Raw genomic sequence first — 23,916 nt, forward strand, 5'->3', positions numbered from 1 at the left:
TTCATCAGTTCATCTGCGTTTTTGGACGTATTTCAAAGTAAGTTACGGGTATCAGTACATTTCACCCCCTGACATTTCAACACGCATATCACTAACTAGAGTTCAATATTTGTGTATGGTTCTTTGCTTTTTTAGACGAAACATATATAATGAAAAACACAAATCTTAAGTATATAATTGGTTGAGTTTTGACAAGTGCATATACTTGTATACCCCAACTCCTATCAAGATATAGAATATTTCCATCAGTCCAGAAAGTTTCTTAGTCACCCCGTGACCCCACGGTTCTGGTTTCTTTCCACAGTATCTTAGTTTTGCCCATTCTGGACCGTCATAAAATGGAATCATAGTATCTACTCTTTTTTTGTGTCTGGCTTGTTGCATTCAGCATAAAGTTTGGAGATTCATTCACGTTATTGTGTATATCAGTCGTTTGTTCCTTTTTGTTGTTGAGTAGAATTCTATTGATTGGATGTATAGCAGTTTGTTAATCCATTTGCCTCTTGATGGACACCTGAACACCACTGAAGGTTGTAATGACAGGGTTGGCTGCAGTTGCCCCGGCAATCAGCTGGACACCTTGGGCTGTTTCTCATGTACAGATGAATGCATGGCTGCCCAGCTAGGTCTTCCTGACCTTGAACTTGTACTTTGTTGGAATTTGAATGGCTTTTCCATTTGTCCTCATTAAATTCCATTTTGTTGGTTTTGACTTAACCCTCCAGTCAGTCCTGATAGTGATGAGAGTAGCAAACTCACATACACTTACCATGTGCCAGGCACTGAGCTAACTCATTCAGGCTTCAGAAGAACCCTACTGAGGAACTACTATTATCCCCATTTTAGAGATGAGGAAATTGAGGCACAGGTTAAGTAACTTGCCCAAGTTGACCCAATCACAAATGAGCTGGGAATAGAACCAGGTAGTCTGGATCCAGACATCGTGATCTTAACGACTCGCTCTATTGCCTCTTTTTGGCTTCGGATGTCTTCTCCCTCCATCTTCCACTTTCTGCAAACACACTGAGTATGCCTCTGGGTCTTCATCCAGATTACTGGTTAAAAAGCAAAACCAGGGAATTCCCTGGTGGTCCAGTGGTTAGGACTCTGTGCTTTCACTGCCGAGGGCTTGGGTTTGATCCCTGGTCAGGGAACTAAGATCCCACAAGCCACGCAGTGCAGCCAAAAAAAAAAAAAAAAATCTATCGACCAGATAAGTCCAGGGCCAAGGACAGAACTTGGTGGCATGCCTCTAAAGATCTCTTCTACCACACTTTGTTTATCCCTTCATCTGTTGGACTCTTAGGTTTTTTCCACCTTTTGGCTATTGTGAATAATACTGCTATCAGGTTTGTTAATTGCTATTTCATAATCCCTTTCTCATCAGGTTCTCCTCAACCATTCCCACTACGGTGGCTCTTGTCAAGGTCCCCAGGGACGTCCATGTTGCTAAGTCCAATGATCAGTTTTCAGTTCTCATCTCATGTGATCCATCAGGAGCCTTTGACTTGGTTCATCTCTGTCCTCCTGGATATGTTTTCTTCATTTGTTTATGGGATCCCACATTCTCCTGCTTTTCCCCTGCCTCTCTGGATGCTCCTTCCCAGTCCCCCATCTTGTGCTCCCCTTTCCCCCACCTACCTCTTCATATGGGAAGCCCTCAGGGCTTCTGACACACCCCGCCCCCACTCCTAGGTGGCCTCATGACTTCTCCCAAATGCCCATCTCTAGCCCGGACCTTCCTCAAGTATCCATCTGTCTATCTGACATCTCCACGTGGGTGGCCAACTGATGTCTCAATCTCCACCTGTCCTCCTCAAGCACATACTTCCCCACCTTAGTTCCCAGCAACTCCATCCTTCCTATTGTTTGGGTTTTCATATTTTGCTTTACTCTTGACTCCTTTTTTTCTGACACCCCACACCCAATCCCTCAACTCATCTTATTGGCTTTAACTTCAAAATACATCCGGAATCTGGCCACTTCTCACCAGCTCTGCTGCTACCACCTTGGTCTGAGTTCCCATCAACTCTCCCCTGGAATTCTGCAGTAGCCTCACTGGTCTCCAGGCTTGGCGCTGACCCCTCCTATCTATCCCCAACAGCCAGAGGAATCCTTTAAACATATAAGTCAAATCAGGTCAGTTCTTTGTCCTAAAGCTTGGGTGGCTCCTCATGTCACTCAGCATCAAAGCCAAAGACCTTACAATGACCTTCAAGGCCCTATGTCACCTGGCCCCTTCCTCTCCGCCTCATCTCCTCCACTCTCCCCTTGTTCCCTTTGTTCCTTGTGTTCCAAGGACACACCAGGCACACTCCTACCTCAGGGCCTTTGCACTGGCTGTTCTTGTTCCTTGGAAATCTCCACCCCCCCAGATAGCTACATGAGAAATTCTTTTTACCTCTTTCTTGTCTTTGCTTGAATTCACCTTCTCAAGGTGTCTAGCAGTAGCCCTCTGTTTATTTATTTTTTAACATCTTTTTTGGGGTATAATTGCTTTACATTGTTGTGTTAGTTTCTGCTGTATAACAAAGTGAATCAGCTATATGTATACATATATCCCCATATCCCCTCCCTCTTGTGTCTCTCTCCCACCCTCCCTATCCCATCCCTCTAGGTGGTCACAAAGCACCGAGCTGGTCTCCCTGTGCTATGGGGCTGCTTCCCACTAGCTATCTGTTTTACATTTGGTAGTGTATATATGTCAGTGCCACTCTCTCACTTTGTCCCAGCTTACCCTTCCCCCTCCCCGTGTCTTCAAGTCCATATTCTACATCTGAGTCTTTATTCCTGTCCTGCCCCTAGGTTCTTCAGAACCATTTTGGTTCTTTTTAGATTCCATATATACGTGTTCACATACAGTATTCGTTTTTCTCTTTCTGACTTACTTCACTCTGTATGACAGACTCTAGGTCTATCCACCTCACTACAAATAACTCAATTTCGTTTCTTTTTATGGCTGAGTAATATTCCATTGTATATATGTGCCACATCTTCTTTATCCATTCATCTGTTGATAGACACTTAGGTTGCTTCCATGTCCTGGTTATTGTAAATAGAGCTGCAATGAACATTGCGGTACATGACTTTTTTTGAATTATGGTTTTCTCAGGGTATATGCCCAGTAGTGGGATTGCTGGGTCATATGGTAGTTCTATTTTTAGCTTTTTAAGGAACCTCCATACTGTTCTCCATAGTGGCTGTATCAATTTACATTCCCACCAACAGTGCAAGAGGGTTCCCTTTTCTCCACACCCTCTCCAGCATTTATTGTTTGTAGATTTTTTGATGATGGCCATTCTGACTGGTGTGAGATGATATCTCATTGTAGTTTTGATTTGCATTTCTCTAATGATTAATGAAGTTGAGCATTCTTTCATGTGTTTGTTGGCCATCTGTATATCTTCTTTGGAGAAATGTCTATTTAGGTCTTCTGCCCATTTTTGGATTGGGTTGTTTGTTTTTTTGATATTGAGCTGCATGAGCTGCTTGTATATTTTGGAGATTAATCCTTTGTCAGTTGCTTCATTTGCAAATATTTTCTCCCATTCTGAGGGTTGTCTTTTCGTCTTGTTTCCTTTGCTGTGCAAAAGCTTTTAAGTTTCATTAGGTCCCATTTGTTTATTTTTGTTTTTATTTCCATTACTCTAGGAGGTGGGTCAAAAAGGACCTTGCTGTGATTTATGTCATAGAGTGTTCTGCCTATGTTTTCCTCTAAGAGTTTGATAGTGTCTGGCCTTACATTTAGGTCTTTAATCCATTTTGAGTTTATTTTTGTGTATTGTGTTAGGGAGTGTTCTAATTTCATTCTTTTACATGTAGCTGTCCAGTTTCCCAGCACCACTATTGAAGGGGAGTAGCACTCTATTTAAAGTTGCAGTACCCCTCACCCTGTCCACCTCCTGGGCCCTTCTACACTGCTCTATTTCCCCTGTAGTACTCATCATTGTCTATAATATTATAAATTTGACTTATTTATTGTGTTTATTGTTTCGTTTCTTCCCCCACCCCCACTGGAAATGCTTTAGGAGGGCAAGGATTTTTGCCTCTTTTGTTTACTGCTATGATTCACCCAGAAACATGAATATGTAATGCCTCAACGACAATTCGATGAAGGAAAGAAGAAAGAAAGTAAGATAAGTTGGGAAGGGGTCTGCAGTCTAAAAATGGGTTGGAGCCAAGAAAATATGGGCTTCTGGCATGGCCAGGTGTCGTGGATGTCAGTGCTGTTTGCTGTGCAGCAACCATCTTCCTCCTCCTGGTGATTCCTCTCCCTGTTTTCCTTTGGAACAATTTCCCCTCCCACTATTGGTCCATTCGGATTACCTGGGGCTGACTCCACTCCTCACTCCAAGGGGGGCAGTGACTCCTTAGGCCACAGTGACTGGTTCAAGGCTGGGCATATTTCGCTGGCTGGGCCAATGAGACTGCGTCCTAAGACTTTTGCTTACATTCTTGGGATGGGCAAGTTTTCTTCCCTCAAAGCTAGATGGAAAATCAGAGCTGCCTGAGCCACACTTTGTTGGAAGAGGTTACCTGGAAATGAAGCCCACACAGAGGAATAGTGGGCTACAGGTGTGGAGAAAGACCACTTTTGGGACCCTGGATTTGGTACTTCCTGCAGCTGGATCTACTCCTGGACTTTTCATTTACTTGAGCCCCCTTTCACTGAGGCCGGCTTCTATCACTTGCAGCCACTTAAACTGTACCTGCCTGAGCTCCTGAACTGGGAAGTGAGGAAGGGGCAGAGTAGGGTCAGCAGGTGGCAGTCACAGGTGAGAAGCATTTAGTGTACGGAGGGCATTTAGTTATCAGTGCTGAATGGTGGGGAAATGGGAACAGATTTGCCTTGGTCCTGCCATAGAGGAGCTCTCAAACTGTTGAGGGAGAGAAGGACATGGGCACTGATGGGGCAAGACAGACTGAGGGATCCTTCCACACCAGCTGCCAGCTAAGCTGAGATGAATAGCACCCAAGATTGGGGAGGGAAGCGGGAAGTGGGAGGTGTCCGCTGTAGAGCTCATTCCCGAGCTACCACTTCCCCCATCACCTCCAGTGCAGGTGGAAGAGCCCAGTTAAAGTACACACCTGGGTGTGTTCTGGGGTAGGTCCCTTAACTTTCCTAGCTTCAGTGTCCTCATGGGTAAAATGGGCTGAATGATGTTCACCTAGGGTTTCTGTGAGGATGAAATGAGATAGTGTGTGAAGTGAGATAATGCCAAGAACTTAGGATGAACCTGGCTCACATAACAGTTTTTTAAAAAAATTATTTATTATTTGCAAATTTATTTATTTATTTTTGGCTGCGTTGGGTCTGTGCGGGAGTTTTCTCTAGTCCCAGAGAGCGGGGGCTACTCTTCGTTGCGGTGCGCCGGCTTCGCATTGCGGTGGCTTCTCTTGTGGAGCACTAGCTCTAGATATGCGTACTTCAGTAGTTGTGGCTTGTGGGCTTAGTTGCTCTGCGGCATGTACGATCTTCCTAGATCAGGGCTCGAACCCATGTTCCCTGAACTGACAGGAGAACTCTTAACCACCGTGCCACCAGGGAAGTTCCTAACGAAACAGTCAATAAATATCAGCTGCTCTAATTGTTCCCCACGGTCTCTCCTAGCCCGTGGCTGTGCCTGGTGGTGCAGGTGCAATTCTTATAGATACCAGCAGGTGGCGCCCCGACCTCAAAAGAACCCATTCGTGGACTGACTGCTTTCTGAAGTACTCCGGAAGGGGTTGGGCGGAGCGGCCTCTTGCTTCTCGGCCAGTTAGAGTCCTGTCTTCCCGGCTGCCCTGGGGAGAAGTACCTGCGCTCCCCTCAGTTCCAAGGAAGCGGGGCCTGGGTCACCATAGGTTAGTCAGTGGAACCTCAGTTTTCCGTCTGTACTGTGGAAGAGCATGGATTTCGGAGACAACCTGAGCCAAGTTAAGGAAATGCTTAGGTTGGTGCAGGTAAAGGACTTTCAGAAAGAGCGAGCATCCCAGCATGGAGGCTGGTTACAGACGGCCTGCGACTGGACCTTGGGGCGCGGCTGGGCCTGGTGCTGAGGCAGGGGGACGACCCATATGACCTTCGTTTCCTTTCTGGACGAGTGAGAGAGAGAGAGAGCCGGGCTGCGCGGCACGGAGGACCCAGGACCGGTGCGTGGCCCTGTGACGCGAGACGCTCTGGTAATTCTGAGTCCGGCCAGCAGAGGGAGGCGGAGAGCCTCGTGGCCCCAGATGGCTCCGCTTCTAAGCCCCGCGCCCGCCCTCCCTGGACATTCCCATTTGGCCTCGCTTCCTGGGGCAGGAGTCGACATATCTCGTGTCCCTTTGCTTTGAAAAAGGCTTCTCCTCCTCTCTCTGGCTGGGCTTCCTGGGTCAAAGCGTGGAGTGAGGGGGAGTGTCAGCTTCAACCCTAAGTCTATGAGCCCTAGCTGAGCCCATCTCGTGGGCCTCGGTAACCTGGATGGGATCTACCGGACACTCCAATTCTAGCAGCTCTCCAAGTTGTAAGTATTTGGGGGGCAGAAGGAGATCCCTTTCCTAACCCCCCTATTAATCCAGGCCTGGATGGCCAGCTGGACCTCCGGAAGCATGGGAGTGCATCCCATCCCACCCTGGCCAGTTCCCGGCATTCTCCTGGACCGGCTCCCAGCGGCCCACAAAGGCCCTCAAAGTTCTTGGCGGGCCCGCAGCCGGCTGGCTCTAGGCACTGCAAGTCCCTGGCACTCCTTGTGGGGCTTTGTCCACCAGCCCTGGACCAGTACTGGCAGGGCCACACTTGCTGGGGGAGGGTGTGGGACAGGCAGCTCTCAGAGCCTGAGCAGTCCCCCTTCCCTCCCGCCCATGGGCTTGCTCCCCTCCAGGGGACCTTCCCTCTACCTCACCTTGCTCAGGCAGTGCCCTGCCTTCGCCTCTTGGCTGCAAGCCCAAATCTTCACCTTCTTCAGGGGCCTGCTTCTATTTTACTACTCATTTATTCATTCATCCATCCAATACTTACTGAGCTCCAGCTACCCTCCAGGCCCTGACTAGATGCTGGGGATCCAGTAATAACTAGATACACAGTCCATGCCCCTTTTTGGAGTTCACAGTCTGGGTGAGATTGTAGGCAGGAAACTAGTAAAATCCATACCTAAAATTTGACTTCACCTTGTGATAAGTGGGGTGAAGTAGATAAGCTGTCTGCCCCAGGAAGCTCCACCTACAGAGATATTTCCCCTGGGAAATCATCTGATAGGCTGTGAGCTGTGGAGGGAGGGACTTTGTCTGGGCTCTGCTCCCCCTCCCCCCCACCTCAGGGCCTGGCATACTGGCACACAGTAGGTGCTCAGTAAATGTTTGTTGAATTAATGGATGAATCATCCTCACAGCCACGGGCTGCCAGTGAGCATGGTCTTTGCACCTTACACTTCCTCCCAGTTAACACAGGAGTTGCAGGTAACGTTGGGGATGTAAAGACAAGAGCTTGAGGCTCCCAGGATTCCACCTCTGGCCACTCTGACTCCCCACCTGCTCCTCACTGCACAGCTTCCCTACCTCGGGCCCTTGCCCTCTGGGACCATCCAGTCCAGAGAGTAATGGCACAGTGTGGTATGTGCCGTGATGGGGGAAGACGATGGCACTGCTACAGAAGTGACGGAACAAATTTCCTGCCCTCCTGGAGCTTATGGCCCAGTGATGGTAGTGGTGGGAGGGAGACAGACAATAACCAGAATTAGCGAGTAAACATGTAGTATACAAATATGCGTTATGGAGGAAAAGAAAGCAGGTGAAGGGAAGACGTGGGTGAGGGAGGGGGTGGTATTTCAGGTCGGGTGGTCAGAGAAGGTGACATTTGAGCAGAGAGCTGAAGGGGGTAAGGAGTGAGTCATGCAGCTACCTGGGGAAGGAGTGTTTCAGGCACAGGGAATAGCAAGTGCAAAGGCCCTGAGGTGGGGAGTGTACCTGGTGTGTTAGAGGAACAGAGAGGAGGCCAGTGTGGCTGGAGAGGTGTGAGGTTAGAGAGGTGACTGGGGCCAGATCACAGTAGGACCTTGTAGCCATTATAAGGCTTGGCTTGAGTCTTAGTGACAAGGGAGCCATTTGAGGATTTTGAGCAGAGGAATGACATGATCTGACTTACACTGAACAGGATCCCTTCGGCTGCAGTGTTGGGATTGTTGGTACTGGGGCTGTGTGGAAGCAGGGGGACCAGTTAGGAGGCTACAGTAATAATCCTGGTGAGAGAGGATGGCGGCTTGAGGCAGGTGGTGGCAGTGGAGCTGATGAGAAGTGGCCAATTTGAGACAGCTTTGAAAGTAAATCCCATAGGATTTGTTGAGGGATTGGATGTGGGGGTGAGAGAAGGAGAGGCCTGTTGGGTGCATCTGTGATCCGGGTCTTGGGTGGGTGGGCACCGAGCACATTAACTCCTTTCATCCCTGCCCCACAAGAGGGGCTGTGACCATCCTCATTGGGTAGTGAAAACTCAGAAATGTGGTCCAGCTGTGACTTGAGGTCATGGGTCCTGAGGATAAGGAGCAAAGCCCTGTCACCACCACTTCCTCCCCCCGCCCTTGCTGGTTGCCAACTGCCGCCCAGCTCTGCCTGCAGGTAGCAGAGGGCAGAAGGTAGAGGGCAGGACAGCAGGGAAGCCATGATCCCTCTGTGTCCTTCGAGAAGATCCTGGGCCCCTGCAGTAGAGTGGCTCCCTGGGTATGTCCTAGGGTCTGATGGGCCATGAAGGGCTGTGGCCAGAGTGCCCTCTGAACTGCTCAGCTGTGTCTACAGGATCAGACCTCCTGGCTTATGCTTTTGGAGTTTGTTTTCTCATCTGTAAAACAGGTGGTAGGATTGTTTTGAGGGTTAAATATAACACGTAGAAAGCATTTAGTGTGGACTCGGGCACCCAGTAGATGCACAGTTAATAGCAGAAATGTCACTGTGGTTGATGAAACCCCAGCTCCAGCTGTAGCCCAGCTTGAAGAGGGAGGAGACTGATCACAGCTCAGACCCTGTACCTCCAATTACTGCCACTCTGCACAGCTTAGGCACCCCTCATAGGTCAGCAAATCCTCTCTTCTGTCATCCTCTCCTACCTAAGAAGAGGGTCCCTAACTGTATGTGTGTATGGGTGGGAGGAAGGATGCAGAAAGCTTCATGGAGGAAGAGGCATTTAAGCAGGGATTTGAAGATTGGGTAGGAGTTCATTGAGCACAGCAGGATCAAGGCCCGACAGGGCAGAGGGTGGAATACTTGCAAAAGTGTGGAGGTGGGAAGGAGCTGGGTGAAGTGAACAGTGCTTGGGGGCTGGAGTGGAAGGAGAAAGGTGGAAAGTGGCTTCCTGTGGTAGGGCCTGACCCTAACCTGATCTCCCTTGTCCATGGCATGGGGCCTGCTCACCTGCCCTGCCTCTCCACAGCTCCCGGTCTCCCTAGATCCCTGTGGGTGGGGGCCCTTTATTACCTCTCTGAGGGGTGGAACCTTGCCCTGTAGGAGCCTCACAGCCAGGATGTTCTTTTTAGTGTTTAGCCCAGGTACAATACTGTCAACTTTCTCTTCAGAGCTAGGGTCCTGGGGTGGGGGGAGGTCTGCAGGTGGTGACTAGCAGGGTCTGTGGGGCAGGTTCCTCGGGAGAGAGTTTCCACAGCCCAGAGTACTGGGCTCCTGACCTGGTACTGGGACTCTGTATTCCTCCCTTCCCCTCCCTCAGGGTCTCTCCCCTTTGTCCCTCTCTCCTGCACCCCTCCTCACTGCACTCCTTCCAGCTCTGTCCCAAGCCCCCCTTCTCACCCCATACCCCAGGTCTGTCTGTCCCTCTGTCTGCCTCAGTAGGTAGCTAAGTAGGTTGGGCTCAGCCTCCCTCTCTCTGGGATCATCCACCGTGATCCCGGCACTCCTCGCTCCTCTCAGTCGGCTGGGTCTCCCCTGGGCGGGTGTGTGTGTGTGTGTGTGTGGTGTGTGTGTGTGTGGTGTGTGTGTGTGGTGTGTGTGTGGCGGGGTGTGTGTGTGGCGGTGTGTGTGCGCGCGCGCCACGGTGCGCGAGCGCTGGCGGGGGTGTGGAGGGCAAGGAGCCGGACCACGAACAGACCAGGGGAGGAGGGCAAGGACCCGCTCCCTCCTTCACCTCGAGGAGGGTGGTTCCTGAGGGCTCAGGGTCTGGGGCCCCAAGGTCCTGCCGAGGGTGTTGGGTCCGGCCGGCTGGCCCGGGGTTAGAGGACAGCTGGAGCTCGGCTGGGCTAGGAGCGGGGGCGAAACCTCGCAGCGCTCCCCTCCCCCACTTTCTTAAAGGGCCGGCGCGGGCTTGTGCGGGACAGGGCTTGCCTCCCTTCTCGGCCGGGTCCGGGCGCGCGATCCGGCCCTCAGTGCAGAGCTGGGTCAGGTGGGCAGGCGGGCGGGCGGCCTGCGTGGCCGCTGTCGCCTCCCGGCTCCATTCCCGGCTCCATTCCCCCCGCCCCCCGCCCGCAGTCCCCCCGCCCTTCCCCGCCCTTCCCGCTCCTCCCTCCCTCCTTCTCTACTTCCTTCCCTCCCTCCTGCCGTCCGTCCCCCCTACCTCTGCTCTGCTTCTCCACAGACGCGCTCCGACACCTGAAGGGATAGCAGCGAGCGCGGGAGCCCCGACAGGCGGTGGCGGAGTGGGACGGTCAGTCCAGCGGTGGCCTCCTCATGGCCCCACCGTGAGAGGCTGGACCCAGCGACTGGGAGCCGGAGCGGTGAGTCGGGCCGTGCGGGAACACCTTGTTCCCAGGGTCAGCGTGCTCCGGGACCCCGCCCCTCCCGAAGCCGGGCTGGGGGCCGGGAGGGGCTGCTGGGGTTGGGGGGAGCATGCTGGGTGGCGGCGCCGCCCTCCGCCCTGCGTGCCCGCCTGGGTCTGCTAACAAAGCTACATTTCGAGATCAATTCCGTGGCGGCTGGAGCATCTGAAGGATACGGTTGTCATGGAGATGGGGCCGAAAGAGGAAGCCCGGGATGGCAGAGTCTGGGCCAGGGAGAGAGGGCACCGCTAGAGAGCCCCAGGCCAGCCTGCAGGGAGGGTTAGGGCCGGCAGCCCAGTTGTCTCCTGATCTCCTCCCCCCCACCCCGCGCCCCCCACCGTTTGTCTAATCCGAGTGCATATGTGTACGTTGATGGGGTGCCATTGGAGCTTGGTGGCCAGGGACCTGGGGTGTTGGGTGCCAGGCCTGCTGGCCACCACCTTTACCACGGAGCAGCTTTGAAGATTTATTTCTGTTTCCAGTTTCCCAACTTTGACAGCCTGGCTTAGCGGCCAGGCCTCAGCGGCTCTGAGCTCTGCCGCTGGAGCAGGGCTTGCATGGGGGCGTGGCAGGCATCAGGCAAGGCCAGGAGGCACATAATGGCTGTGGCAGCCGCAGGGAGGGAGGCGTCCTAGTAGTCACTGCTAGGGCTGGGGTGGGGCAGGGAGTCCAGATGTGGGGACCACCTGCTTAGCTGGCCCCCCTCCTAGGAGGAGGTATTCCAACTCTTGCTCTCCCTGGAGGACCTGGGGACTCCCTGAGTCAGAACTGGGGGCATTGTCTCTGCACAGGCCCAGGGGGCCACTGCCTCAGCCCATCCCTTAACCTTAGGGCCATCTTGGGGTGCCCTGGGAGAGAACTGGGGGCACCAGCCACAATGGAAGTGGGCCTGAGAATTCCTGGAAGGCTCAGGATAAGCCAGGCTGAACTTGATGGGTGGGTGAATGGGGAGCAGGGAGAGGGCTCAGGGTTTGGCCAGGACAGATGAGCAGCCTGGGTTTGGGGAGAGGCATTTGGACTTTCCTGGGTTCTCCAGCTCCTTCTTCCAGACCCTGGAAACAAAAGCTGCTTAATGGGGGATACTCAGGCAGCTCGAGGGAGAGTGGGGAAGGGGCATTGGGACCATCTCCAAGTGCAACCTCTGGCCTTGACAGATATAGTCATTTTTCCACTCCTTGCTTGGGAGGTTAGGAACCCTACCTCCCAGGGATGCTGCAGGTTCTATGACCTGTGATCTCTGAGTCAGCAAAATGGGCCAGCTGCCCTCCCTTACCCACCTAACCTCTCTTACGTCATACCCACCTTCCCTCTCAAGAGCCCCTTTTCCCCAGCATATGGTAAGAGTCAGTGGCTTTTGAATGAGGCTACTGCAAAGTTTGGTCCTGGTGGAAACATGGCAGGTCCCTAGGTTGTGGCCTGAACCAGAGGATTCCCACACATTGGGATGAGTAGGTGGGTGGTGGCCCAACTAAAGGTAGAAGGTTGACTGGAATGCCCTTTGAAGTCCTCCCCTGCTGGTGCCTTTTGCAGGGGCTGAAACCTCAATGCTTAGGTGATTTGTACCCTGTAATCCCAGGAGCGCCCTGTGCCAGCCTGAGAGGCTTCCCTCCTGCTGCTGGTCTGACAGCTATGGGTGTGCACTCCCCCAGCCGACCTGACCCGCAGTGTTTCCTAATGCAGGGGAGCAAAGTTACCTGCAAAGGGCTTACTGCTCTTGACAGGACTGAGAGAGGGGTGGGGGGGACACTGCTTCGCCCAGCTTCCAGAATCGTGCACTGCCACTGTGCTAAGTACTCTCCTACACAGACCAGCCTTTAGAGGGAGGTATGCCCATTATTTCCAGTTTGTGGATACCGAGGCTCAGGGAAAAGTTGCTTGTTCAGAGTCACCTGGTTAGTAAGTGGCAGAATCAGGATTTGCACATGGGCAGAACTGCTTGAAGCTTGGACTTCTGTCCCCAATCTCATTCTCTTCTTCCTTGGAGGTACAAGTTAGGAGGGAGGTGGGACTGAGCACCTTTTCATCTGGAGCAAGAGAGTGAACTTGGGGAAAACGGAGGCACTAAGCTGGGATCTTCTAGAGAGCTGGGATCGAGGCATTCCCGTTCCGGACGTTGGCCTGAAGGAGAACAACACTGCCTCTCATGACAGACGATGCTCTAGACATTCTTTGCCAGATGGTCTTTTCCAGGAAAATCTGTTTTGAGAGGCATCTTATGTCTGGGGCTCCATATTTAGCCTGGCTCCTCACACGGGAGGATACACTCAGGCTGTCACCCCTTGAGGGGTGTTTGGTAGGGGGGTGGGCCTGGGACAGACCCAGCTCCTTGCTACGGTTCAGGCAGAGGTGGGTTAGGGCCCCTGTTCCTGCCAGTCCTGTCCCGGCTGAGGGCTGCCCTGCTGGTCTCCCTGGGACCTGGCTGTTTCCTGCAGGGCCCTGTCCTCCTAAGTTGGTTTGCTCGTAGGTAAGCCTGACCCTGTTTAGGTGGTGAGCCACTCCAGGGCTGTGTCTGCTTGGCCCAGGAGGACTCCGGCGTCCAGGTCAGGCCCACAGCCCAGCATGCTGTCTGCTGCAGTAAGGACTGCCCTCACCTGAGTCCTGCGCCATCAGGAGCCCTGAGCTCCCCTCTTTAGAGTGTCTCCCTCCACTCCCTTCCCTCCCCCCTAACTTTTTGTCTTGTCACATCTGATCGAACAATGAACACCCACCTATATACCCTTCACCTAGAGACCTAGTTTGCCAATTGTTGACATTTTGCCCACATTTGTTTTTCTCTCTCTCTCTGAAACTTCTGAAAGTAAGTTGCAGACATCATAGCACTTCAGCTCTAAATACTTCAACATGAATTTCCTGAGACAAGGGCATTTTTCTACATAATAACTGTACTGTTGATCATACCCAAGAAATTTAATGATGCCATCTAATCTCATGTAATCCATATTCAAATCTCTCTAGTTGTCCCTGTAATGTTCTTTATAGCTTAAAAAATTTTTTTTTTGATAAAGAATCACATATTGCATTTAGTTATGTCTCTTTAGTCTCCTTTAATCTAGAACAATTCTCTGCTTTTTTTTTTTTTTTGAAGTCTCTTATGACATTGTCAGTTTTAAAGAGCCCTGGTCAATGTTCATGTAGAATGCCCCACATTCTGGGTTTGTCTTATTGCTTTCTCATGAGTAGAGTCAGGTTAAATATTTTGGGCAGGAATATCCCATAGGTGATGTCGTGTCCATCAGCAGGCACATGTCATTAGCCTGTGCTGTAATAGGTGGTGCTAAGTTAGGTCACTTGGCTAAGGAGTCCCTTTGTTTCAATCCTGTTCCTCCCTCTTCCCTACCTCCAGAAGCTTCATCCACCTGGTCACCCGCACTCCAGGTCAGCAAAACTGACTGAACCCCCCCTTCAGAACATAGGCCGGAGAAGGGTGATTAAGCAGATGCTAATGGCGCCTTCAAGGAGTTCACAGCCTCAGGGGTGTGGATGGGATGAGCCACAACTCAGGGCAGGTGCTGTCAGTGTGGGGAAGAAGCCCCGAGAAAGCAGTGAGGGGCACAGGGTCGGGGGGGAGGAGAGGGAGTGGGGGGCAAGACAGGAAGAAAGGGGGTGGGGCCTGGACCACAGCTGACCTAGAATGTGGGCTGACAGCTGGCCCTTTCCCCAAGGGCACGAGGAGCTACTGAAGGGTTTTAAAGAGGGGAGTGATGAGGCAGATGTGAGTACTGGGAAGGGCGCTCTGAGGAGGATGGCATGGACTGGCGGGGCGAACGGGGTGAAAGGGATGGTCAGGAGGCTGTGACACGGTCCAGCACAAGATGCTGGTGCACTGGATTCTAGGCTGCTGCGTACGGCGCACAGAGGGAGTGCACAGGGGGAATGGAGTTGGTGTGGTGGCCCTGCTGGGACTGGGGTATGGCAGGTGTGGGGTGGAGAGAAGGGATGGAGTAAGGAGAGATTAGGAGGCAGAATGAAGAGCACTGGTATCTGACTAGTGGTGGGGAGGGCTGTCATGCAATGGCTTGGACAGGATGTGGAGAATGCTGGTTTGAGTGTGTGAGGTCTGAGGCACTTTCCAGGTCAAAGGAACAGCGTATGGGAAGTTCACTTCCCCAGGTCTTGGTGGGATGCGGGCAGAGGGAAGGCCACACACAACCCACAGCAGGGAGTGGATGGTGAGCTTTCAGGTACCAGCAGCGGAGGGACTTTGAGTGGGGGCAGGGGCCGGCTCAGAGGCAGCTGCCACTATAAAAGTCAGGATAGTCTCTCCCTTGAAGACCCTAACTCCCTTACCTCATTTCACTTCTTCATACTTGCTTGGCAAAACCCCAACCCTGGTTAATTGCAGTGCCTGGTCTGCTCCCTCTGTGCAGCTGAATGGGGCTGAGAAAATCCACTGCCCTGACTGGTCTCACATTTCGTTCAAAACCATGAACTTCGGGTGTGTCCTTAGTGCTGTCCCGCAGTCCCACATGGGTCCTAAGTCCATTCCCTCTCCCCCTACCTGATGACTGTTTCACTCTTTCTGTTCTGCCTTCAACCCTAGCCCCTCTTCTGCAATCCTCCCTCAAAGCTGATGGCATTGCTTCCTACTTCTTTGAGAAAACAGAAGCAGTTAGAACTTCCTCAGACTCCCAGTGCTACATTCACCCATCCACTAGCATCTGTACCCACTGCTCTGCCTTCCCCAGTTGCTGCGGATGAAGTGTCCCTGCTCCTGGTTTAGGCCAGCCCTTGACTTGTGCAAACAGATCCTGTCCCCTTGTGCAGTAGAGGGGGAACCTATAAGGTGGGCGGCGGAGGGCACACTGTTCCAGCAAATGCCCCCTCCTGCATTATAGGCTCCCCCCCAGTGGATCATTCCATCAGCAGATATCTTTTTTTTTTTTGGTAATACATTTATTTATTTATTTTATTTTTGGCTGCGTGGGATCTTCCTTGCTGCACGCGGGCTTTCTCTAGTTGCGGTGATCGGCGGCTACTCTTCGTTGCGGTGCGTGGGCTTCTCATGGCGGTGGCTTCTCTTGTTGTGGAGCATGGGCTCTAGGTGCACGGGCTTCAGTAGTCGTGGTGCGCGGGCTCAGTAATTGTGGCTTGCGGGCTCTAGAGTGCAGGCTCAGTAGTTGTGGCTCACGGGCTTAGTGGCTCCAAGGCATGTGGGATCTTCCTGGACTAGGGATCGAACCCGTGTCCCCTGCATTGGCAGGCGGGTTCTTAACCACTGCGCCACCAGGGAAGTCGCTTTCAGCAGATATCTTGTTATTGTTTCTCCTGTCTTAAAAGATGGCTCTCTCATTTTCTCCAGCCAGCTACCACTGCATCTCTGTGCTCCTCTTTACAGCAAACCTCCCCAGAAGGGTTGTCCACTGACTGCTCTTCTCAAGGTCACCAATGACCTCCATGTTGCTACACCCAATAGCCACTCTCAGTCCTCATCTGCCTCCTTTGGCACCTTCAATCTCTCTCTCTTCCTTGAAATACATTCCTTGATCTCCAGGACATCCATTGTCCTGTTTTCCTCTGACCTCGTGGTTACTCCTTCTCAGTCTCCTTCTCCCCAACCCGCAGCTCACAATATTGGAGTGCTCAGGACTCAGCCCTTGTATGGCTGTTCTTCCTCATCTGCATTCACTCCTGAGCCGATCTCATCAGTCCTATGGCTTTACGCACCACCTATATGCTGCCAGCTCCCAGATTTATATCCCAAATTTTGACTTCTCTCCTGAGCTCCAAAAGCCCACTCAGCATCTCGACTGCCATGTCTACTGGACACCTCAAACCCAACTTGTCCAAAGCTGAGCTCCTCTCCTCCTGATCTTCTCTCCCAAACTTGCTCCACCCGGTCTTCCCCATCTCAGGAATTGCAACTCCATCCTTCTAGGTGCTCAGGGTCGAAATACTGGCGTCATTCCTGACTCCTCTCTTTCTCTCCTATCCCATGGACACTCCTATCGAATGGACAGTCCATGAAGGGGTGAGACTTTTACCAGCCCCCAGATCTCCCGTCAGTGGGCTATGGCTGAACAGGAGGGCCAGTTTCAAAGACGGGGACAGACCCTTTCACACCCGCTCACTTTGCACCACATGCTGCTCACCTTCAACCGGGCCCAAGGAGACCACAACCTTTGTCAGACCCTGTGCCGAAGCCCTAAAACAGACAGTAGAGGACAGGGTAAGAGGACGGAGGGAGGAGAAGAGGAGCCTCAGCAAGGGAGGGGTTACGTGGAGTGATGTAATCAAGAGGTTGGGGAGAGGGTGGGGAGGAAGTTCTCAGGGAAGGAGGCAGAGAGGAAGAGGCAGGGTGGACAGAGAATGTGAGGATCTCGAGAGTATGGGGTGAATGAAAATTGGGCAGGGAGCAGGGAGGATGAAGTTTCTTGGTTCATCTCTCCTGGCTGTTGAACCAGACTGGGGGGAGGCTGCTCAGAGTTTGAGCCCCTGGAGTCTGCCCTTCCCCAGGCTTTTTAGCCAAGGCAGGACTTGCTGGGAGGACTTGCCCTTGGTCAGTTCATTGTAGCATTTGGGGTTAAGCTTTCAGCCTGCAGGCTCATGGCTCAAATGTGGCTCAAGAAGCAGAGTGAGTCCCAGGTGCCGGCTGAAGTTCCAGGAAGACAGGCAGCAGCCAGCTCAACCAGAACAGCCTAGTCCTTTGTGGTCCCAAATAACTGAGGGCTCACCCTGCAGGGAAGCTGACTGGGGGTAGAGTCACCAGCTATAAACATGATTTGGGGTTTGACAGCAGACGCTGTGAATTTCATCAGTGTTGAGGGCTCTCCAAACCAGCATGCAGATGTATGCAAATGCTAAGCAAATGAAGGTGTCAAGTGGCTGTGGGGCGGCGAGTGAAGTAAGCTGGGAGATGTAAAAGAATGACCTTTGCAGAGCTGGGCCCAGGGGCCCCTGAAAGTCCCAGCAGGCTGCGGAGCACATGCAGATAAGATGCAAATGTACACCCAATCCCAGGAACCTCTGCCTGCCCCACCATGAGAAAGGAGGCCTTCCAGATGCCCACAACCCAAGGCCAGGCTGAGAGGAAGAAAGCAGGCTGGTGCTGGGCTCCCGGTTAATCCCAGATTAACATCACCTGAAGGGAATGGGAGCCTTTTAAGGGAGGTCCAGACCCCTGGCCCTTGCCCTGTACCTGGTGTGGCTTTTGTGCCTTGAGATGGAAAGCTAGGAGGGAGCCGGGTCTGGGGCAGGAGTGTTAGTGGGGCCAGGACTGTAGGGTCCTCACCTGCCTCAGGAAAGGGTGGGGCACCCTCTCTGGCCCATCCTCCTGGTCCCCACAGGAGCCTTTCTCCTGCCTCCACCCTCAGGCTGGGCTTCTGAAGCTGCTGCCTCAGAACCTGCTCTGACAGGCTGCCTAGGGCAAATGTCTGCTGGGGCCCACTGGGTGTCCTGTGCTGCTCTACTGTGCATTCCGCCCCCAATGTGGGCAGCCAGCTCCCTCCCCTGCAGACCTGAGAGATGGTTCTGGAAAAGCACCCTTCCCTGAGCACTTGTGCCTGACTCTGAGCTGAGCATCGCAGCCAAGCCATCTCCTTTGTCCTCCCTGCAGCCCTGCGGGGCAGATGCTGTTAGCACCACCACCCCCATTTTGCTGAGGAGGGTGCTGAGGCTGAGAGGTAGGCAACTTTCCTGAGGTGACACAGCTTGTGGGATTTGAAGCCAGGTCTTTCTGACTGCACAGTTAGGGCGCTGACCCACTGTCCTGGACTGTCCTATCTGAGGCACTAGGTGGTCCAAGCTGAGAAGACCAAGTAGGTAGAAGGATTAGGGTCACTTTGGGAAATGGAGGCAGGGCAGTTCCCAAGGCTCCTGGGTAGACATCCCTCCGTATTATCCGGGGCATCTCCCTGCCCCGGGCAGGTGGGACATGGAGGAGGTACACGCCCAGGCTGATCTGTGCCTCGGAGTGTGCTCACAGCTCTGGGGTGACGGGAAGGTCCTGACCTCCAGACTTGTTGGCTGGCAGAGATGGTGGGGGGGCATGGTGAGCTGTGTGATCCAGGGGCCCCGCTGAGAGGTCTTCCTGTCACCTCCCTGTTGCTCGTGCTGTCAGTGGCTCAGCAGGTGCTTGTGGAGGCCTGGAGTGGACAGGTCTGGGCCAGCCTGGGCCCCATGAATGGTGTGGGGCACAGCTGGCCAAGGTCTGTTCTGAGCACTTACAACACACCAGCCCTTTTCGCTGATCGTCTAATTTAACTGTCCATGTGGGTACAGTTGTGTGTTTGTGTGTGTGTGAAGATCCCATCCTATGTGCTAAAATCTGGGTGAGCTAGGGAGTCAATTAGTGTAGTAGAAATTTTGGGAAAGGGCAGTGGAACCAATGGGGGTGTTCAGGGTAGGTTCCCAGGGGGCAGAAAATAGGTCTGAGAATGAAAGGTTTCCAGCTTTTTTTTTTTTTTTTTCCAAGTAGCGTTCATGGAACTCGGATTGTACAATGTCAGAGGTGGAAAGTCCTTGGGGATTGTCCAGGTTGGGGTTCATGCCCAGTTCCTATGGATGGGCTGTAGGGGTCCATGAGCCTCTCAAAAAATACTCAGAATATTGTGTACCTGTGTGAGATTTTGCCTGTCCTGGGTAGTGCTCAGTGCCACGGGTCCCCTATCCCAGCTCTGCCTCCTGTGCCCCCATTTCTACCAGGTTGGCCTGTACTCCCCCATCTCCTCCCAAACCCACACAGCTGCCTGATGCCAGGGTTGTGGCTGTGGTCAGTGTGGGTTCCTGGCTTCCCCACCACCTGCCCTAGCCTGAAGCACTGGGTTGTCCCTCCCCTGCCCCGGCTGCTCCCAGAGCAGAATGGTTTCAACCAATCACCCAGCTGCCCAGTGATGTAGGTCTAGCTGCCCCGGACCTTGCCCCTAGGCCTGTAGGCTCCTCACCATCTCAGGAGCCTACCTCATGAGTAACTGTCCAGCTCAGTTTATGTGTGTTTATGGGTCTGAATATATGTGGGATGTGTGTGTGTGTGCCCACAAATGCCTGTACCATACGCTTGCTCACAGACGTGCACGCGGGCGCCTGCACCTGTGCATCTGCCCTCTGTCTTAGAGAACATGTTGGGCCCTCCAGCCCTTTCCTTGGGCTTCCCACAGTCCCTAGCTTGGATCCCAGCATGGAAGGCACTTTACGAGGTTATCCCTATGACAGTCCCGTGTCGTTCCACGCAGAAGCCAGCCTTGTCACTTTCCACCTTCGTGACCCTGAGCATGGTCCTCAACCTCTCTCAGCCTCTGCTTACAATGGGGATGATGGTAATCTCTAGGTTGTCATTCACTAAATATTTAAAAAGTGTCCACTGTTTGCCAGGCACTGTGCTAGGCTCTGGGAGAGACAGCAGTGAACATGACATAGTCCCCACCCTCACTGAACTTACCACCTAGTGAGCGAGATGGGCAGAAAATAAGGAAACAAATAGAAAAGGGAGTTTCAGGTCTGCTAAACGATGCTTAGCAGATATGTTTCTCCATGAAGGAGTGTAAAAGAGTGCTGTGTAGTCAGAGAGGGCCTCTCTGAGGAGGCAGCACTGGAGTTGAGCCCTGAGTGACAGAAGAGGCAGTCATTTAAAGATCTAGGGAGGGCTTCCCTGGTGGTGCAGTGGTTAAGAATCCGCCTGCCAATGCAGGGGACACAGGAAGATCCCACATGCCGCGGAGCAACTAAGCCCGTGCGCCACAACTACTGAGCCTGCGCTCTAGAGCTCGTGTGCCACAACTACTGAGCCTGCGTGCCACAACTACTGAGCCCGCATGCCACAACTACTGAAACCTATGCGCCTAGAGCCCGTGCTCCACAACAAGAGAAGCCACTGCAATGAGAAGCCCGCACACCACAACGAAGAGTAGACCCCGCTCGCCGCAACCAGAGAAAGCCTGTGCACAGCAACGAAGACCCAATGCAGCCAAAAATAAAAATAAATAATAATAAAAAAAATGAATAAAATAAAACCATCATAGTAAAAACTGGTTCAGGCTAGAACCATAGGAAAAAAAAAAGATCTAGGGAAAGAGCATTCTAGGCCAAGGGTACAGCTGGTGCAAAGGCCCTGAGGTGGGAATGAGCTCAGGGAGCAGAAAGAAGGCCAGTGTGGCTGCTGGGGTGGGGATGGGCTGAGGGTAGTGAACCAGCTCAGGCAGAGCCTTTTTAGGCCATGCTGAGGAGGCCAGATTGGCGATGGGAGCTGATGGAGGGTTGCCAGTGAGGGAGGGGTATGATATAATTTGTGTTTTCACAACTCACTCCAGCTGCCATGGGAGAGTGGGGAGGGGGGATAGGGTTGTTGCAGGAACAGCTGAGACCCAGAAAGTGGCTGACTTGGCATTCAGCCCTGGCCCAGCCAGGGTTCCATTACCGTCATGGACCCCATTTTGGTTGGTGCTGAAAAAGAGGCTGCTATGCCCAAGGTTATCCCAAGGGCAATCACAGGAGCCCTTGCTGAGAGAGGGGCCTGGTTCTGGCTGAGGGAGGATGCAGAGGATGTAGCCACTGCTGGGCTGTCATTTGTAGGCATCTCCTTCTCATGAGTGGGCCCTGTGGCCCAGCCGTACCCCCTCCCCTGCTCTTGCCAGCAGGGCTGGAAGTGGGCAGGGTCACTGCTTTGTGTAGACTCTTCTGGATGAGGATTTGAGCCATGATCTTGAGGGAGGGTCTGGGAAACTGGGGCTCATCCTTTACTTCCAGCCCATCCAGGTGCAGAGGGAGGCTTCTCCTGAGTCTAGATGTAGCTACTCACTGTGTGACCTGGGGCAAAGCCTTTCCTGGTTCTGTGCCTCTGTCTCCCCGTATGTCAAATGTGGTAGTGGAGAGAGTGGGCCATAGCTGCCTTTCTCCTTGACCTCTGTAGTGAGTTTGTTTTTCCTTGGATCTCAGCCCTCTCATCATTCATGACCTTAAGTTCTGCCACCAGCCCTGGGGAAGGAGAGCAGAGGTGATGCCCCCATTCTGCAGATGGGTTCACAAAGGCCAGAGGGGACAATGATGAGTCCCAGGTCACATGGTGATTCAGAGTGAGGACTTGGGGCATTGTTTCACGCCTCTGCCCTGAAGGGCACCCCTCCCTTGGTCCCAGCAAGAGAGGGGGGTCCTGGCTCAGCTCTTTCTGGGCTCAGCTGGCCTTTAGCCCAGGCAGGGACTCTGGGCCTCTTCCCAGAGTGGAGCTCAATGTGCCCCTTGTCTGTCCACCCCCAGAAGCTGAGGACCCGGCCCCGTGCCTGGTGTTGGCAGAACCTCCATCTTGCTCTCAGCTGCAGGAGGACATGGCAGGGCAGGTAGGGCTAGAGCCAGCCTGAGGCAGCTGCTGGAAGTTGGAGGTGATGTAGGGGCCTCCCAAGAGGTCCTTGATTTGTCCATAACCCTGGCTTTGGGGCTGGTGTAGACTGAGCACCAGGTGAAGCCGCTTATGCTGTCAAATCTCAGGCCTCACTGGGAGCTCAGGCAGAGCCCTGGCCAAAGGGGGCCTAAGCATCTATGTGTGGGTGTGGGAGCTTGAGGAATCCTGGTGGAATTAGGTTGAAACCCTGTGCCACAGATCCAGTGCTCACCAGGCCTGTGGGCTAGAAAGCAGGCCAGAGGACTAGAACTCAGGCAGCAGGCCCAGAGGCCCCACTGTCCCTCCTCTTTCCTTTCTAAATGCTCCCCTCACCCCCAAGGAGTCTCAGCTGAGGAGATTACTTCCTGTTCTCCTTGCTCTGAGTACACAACCCGAGGGAACGGATTGAAATAGCAACTGCAGCAGCAGGGATTTAGGGCAGACCAGAAAGAATCCCTCACTCAGTGCCGAGCCCCTTGGGGTCTCCAGTGTCCTAGGATCAGGGCCCAGATATTCTAGAGCCTAGCTTTTCAGATTTTTTTTTTTAGTCTGTGGAAGTTTTGTTTTGTTTTTGTTTTGTTTTTTAGAGTAAAATCTTATGCTCATACAGTCTTCAAAACTCTAGGAGGTGACTGTCAGGGTGGGTGGGCTGGGGCCCCAGATCCCCATCGGTCCTGCCTGCTCTGTTCCACTCCGTGTTTGAAAACCAAGGGGTACATGAATCTTAAGTGGTCCTGTGGTGGCAGAGCTCCTCCCAAGGGCCCAGAAGCCCCCAGAGAAGTAGACTCACCTTCCTCTCCAGGCTCATCTCTAAGTGGAAAGTTTCTCCTGGAGTCTAACCCAGTGTTTCCCAAACTTGCCTTATTATAAGAATAACAGATTACTATACCCGTTCCCTATAGATTCTGGTTCAGGAGGCCTGAGGGAGGGCCTATCTGTATTTTAACAAGTTCCTCAGGTGACGCTTTTGACCAGGTGAGTATGGGGAGTATGGGCCTCACTTAAATCCCTGTTGCTATACCTGCGTGCCTCTCCTCCTCCCGCCGTTTCCTGAACGCCCAGCACCCTTTCTTCAGAGGAGCGTGGGGTTACTGGGGGAAGCTGAGGTCCGAAGAGGGGAGGAAGGAAGTTCTTTGGGGGGACTGGTCTGTGTCCTTGGTGGCAGAGGCCGCTAGGGGTGAGGTGGGGCAGAGAGGGCTGAGGGGAGAGCCAGAGCACAGCCCGTCACATTGCCCACCCTCCTGAGATTGGACAGGAAGCTTCTGGGAAATTGAGCTTGTTCTGATCCGTTTAAAAAAGGGTGTGTGTGTGGAGATGGCAGGGAAAATGGGTCTCCTCATTTTACAGAGGAGAAACAGACCCCGGGCAGGACAGAGGGGAGGGGGCTGGCCTGGGTGGAGTAGTGAGGAGTCCCAACATGGACCCCACGAGGCCGCACAGTGAGTGGGGCTCCCCTTCCAGTGCTCTCCCCTGGAGGGCCCCGTGGCAGCCTCCTCACGAGTCCCTCCTCAAGGATGGGTGAGCGCTGGGGCCGGGGCGGGGTGTGGAGGGGAACCCCAGGCCCCCTCCTCCTTGCACCCCGCGCAGCCAGGGCTTTGGGCGCTCAGCGGTGGAGGAAGCCCCGCTCTCGGCCAGTCTCCCGGGTGGCGCTGCCCCACTCAGCACCCTGGACAGCGCCTCCTCGGGGCCTCACTTTGGCTTCTCTGGGGCGGCCTCTGTTAATAAAACTGCACTTCTGTTGACTTCCTTGCCTCCCTACTTAACTCTCCCTCTAAAGTCAGCCCCCAGTCCAGATCTTTTCAGTCACCACTCGTCTCGCTCCTGGAGCCAGGGCAAGGGAACATGGAAAGAGGCAAGGTGGCTGGCTGCTGTAGGCCTGGGGTTTTGTTCCCTTCTCTC

The 23,916-nt window shown here is 53.2% G+C and overlaps 1 protein-coding gene across 1 annotated transcript in view; it reads left to right on the plus strand.

Annotated features, from left to right (window-relative positions):
- The first annotated feature begins 4,061 nt into the window (after window positions 1-4,061).
- Window positions 4,062-23,916, plus strand: part of PSD2 (pleckstrin and Sec7 domain containing 2) — a 59,842-nt gene continuing 39,987 nt past the window's right edge. The window contains exons 1-2 of the mRNA XM_033853250.2: window positions 4,062-6,485; window positions 10,532-10,670. The gene's annotated coding sequence lies outside the window, so the exon portion shown is untranslated. The remainder of the gene's footprint in view (window positions 6,486-10,531; window positions 10,671-23,916) is intronic.

The sequence above is a fragment of the Tursiops truncatus genome, chromosome 3, assembly GCF_011762595.2.
Source record: "Tursiops truncatus isolate mTurTru1 chromosome 3, mTurTru1.mat.Y, whole genome shotgun sequence".
Lineage (NCBI taxonomy): Eukaryota > Metazoa > Chordata > Mammalia > Artiodactyla > Delphinidae > Tursiops > Tursiops truncatus.